The following is a 2,442-nucleotide window of genomic DNA, read 5'->3' as shown; positions in this document are numbered from 1 at the left end:
CTGTGAATGACTTAGCTGTTCTCAGCAATGCAATGATCTAAGACAATTCCAAAAGACTCATGATGGAAAATGCTATCCACTTCCAAAGGAAGAACTATGGAGTCTGAATGCAGATCACAGCATACTGTTTTCACTTTTTTTGTGGCTTTTCCCTTTTGTTCTATTTCTTCTCTCACAACATGACTAATGTTGAAATATATTTCCATGATTGCACATGTATACCCTATATCAGATTGCTTGCTATCTTGGGGAGGGAGGGAAGGGAGGGAAGAAGAAAAATTTGGAACTCATAATCTTATAAAAATGAATGTTGAAAACCAAAAAAGAAATCGTTTGCAAAACTGAACGAATGTCTGTGCAGAAAAATTATAATTTAAATGTATTGGAAAACACCTTTAGAGGACACTTTATTACATAGTTTTCAGGATAACATAACAGGTTTCTCCCCCCCCAGGTCTTTTTTTCTTCTAACTTTACTTCAGCTGACAAGCTTTATACTTTAAGCCTTAATCAAATAAAGTGATAAGTGAAAACAAATCCTCGAAGTGTTACCCGTGTACACACATGCTCAGACTGGACCTGAGCCCCTGCTGAACATTTTGCAAGCTTCTTCCTTCACAGCAAAGCCTTCTCTCACTTTTTCCTGTGTCTGTGAGGTGATAACTGGAGCCCTGAAGCTGTACAGTTGGAGGTGGGGGGGGAGGGAATAAAAATTTCCTTGCAGGGATCCTTTCTTTTGTTTAGTTGTTTCAGTCATGTTTGACTTTTCATGATGCCATTTGGGGTTTTCTTGGCAAAGATATCGGAGTGGTTTGCCATTTTCTTCTCCAGCTCATTTTATACATGAGGAAACTGAGGCAAACAGGGTTAAGTGACTTGCCCAACATCACATACATAGTAAGTGTCTGAGGCTGGATTGTGAAGTCAGGCCTTCCTGACTCCAGGCCCAGGGCTCTAATCACTCAGCCACCTAGCTGCCCTGCAGAGATCCTAGCTTTTCTCTAATGCAAATCTCTAAATGTATATAAATAATCCAGGGCTCTATTTAGGAAATTTAGGCCCCAGAAAGTATTTTAAAGAAAGGAATGAATAGTGTTACAACTAGTATAATATAGTAGAACTACCAGCTTTGGAATTAGAGAACCTAGGCTCAAATCCTGGCTATGTCACTTACAGGCTGCATGATCTTGGGCAAATCACTTAATCTTGGTTTCCTCTACAGTAAAATAAGGGGGTTGGACAAGATGGACTCTAAGGACCCTTCCAGCTCTAAATCTATTATACTATGAAAAAAACGTAAGTCACTGGGGAGGGAAGAGGAAGACATGACTTTCAGCTAAGGTCTTTCCATGGTTACCAAATACAGAAAAGCTGCCCTCCCTTCCCATCCACCCCCAACCCCACCTCCCTCAAGCTGCAGTGTGATTTAGGCCAAAAAGTCACACAATTTGAATACAGGCCAGAGTAAGGCTCACTAGGGGAAGTCATGAAGCTAGCAAAGCCCTTTGTCCTGCTGGATTTTTAAAAAAATGTTGTTGAATGAATGAATGAATACATTCCTAGATTCTTACATCTGAAGGTTTTCTCTCTATGATAAGGAAACTGGTGAAGGGCTGAGGGAAAGTTTCAATTGAGGCACTGTTCTTTGATAGCTGACCTCAGCAGCTTGCCCTCAAGGAGGTCTGATGACAGATAGTAAAGGTGCCCATACAGTAACTTGGTAATCCCCCATTTGAGAAGGAAAACTGTGACGTAGGTGAAATTGATCCTTCCTGCACCTAGTCTTTCATTTCTTTTAATTCTTCCCTTACTCATACTCTGTGGTACCTCCCTCCCTCCTGGCCTCAGGTGTCCTGTACATTAAGCTTTTTGGATACTGATAACATACATACATATCCTTCATCACTCTCCTCCCTTTCTTCAATCAGCACTTAGCACAGTGCCTAGCATATAGTAAGCACTTAATAAATGTCTGTTAGCTGACTTTAATCAAAGTCTGCTTTCAAGAAAGTACCTGCTAGTCACTTTACCTTGATATATATTTAAGTCAATTAGTCAAGGGAGAGGAAGGAGGTATTTACTATTTTAATCTCTCTCTCTCTCTCTCTCTCTCTCTCTCTCTCTCTCTCTCTCTCTCTCTCTCTCTCTCTTTCTGTCTCTCTCTGCTTTGTCTCTGTGTCTCTGTCCCTATCTTTTTTTTTCTGCCTGCCTACCTGTCTCTGTTTCTCTATATTTGTCTCTCTCTTTCTATGTCTCACATTCTGTCTTTTTCTCTGCTGTTTCTCTCTACCTTTATGTCTATCTCTGTCTGCCTCCTTTTCTGTCTCTCTGTCTATATTTGTCTGTCTCTTTCTCATTCTATCTCTCTCTTCTCTGCTTTTTTTCTGTTTCTCTGCCTTTATGTCTCTGCCTTCCTGCCTCTGTTTCTGTCTCCAATTTGTC

The sequence above is a fragment of the Phascolarctos cinereus genome, unplaced genomic scaffold (genome assembly GCF_003287225.1).
Source record: "Phascolarctos cinereus isolate Bilbo 61053 unplaced genomic scaffold, phaCin_HiC Scaffold_4;HRSCAF=312, whole genome shotgun sequence".
NCBI lineage: Eukaryota > Metazoa > Chordata > Mammalia > Diprotodontia > Phascolarctidae > Phascolarctos > Phascolarctos cinereus.
The sequence above is the reverse complement of the archived record's forward strand: the minus strand, read 5'-3'. Positions refer to the sequence as shown.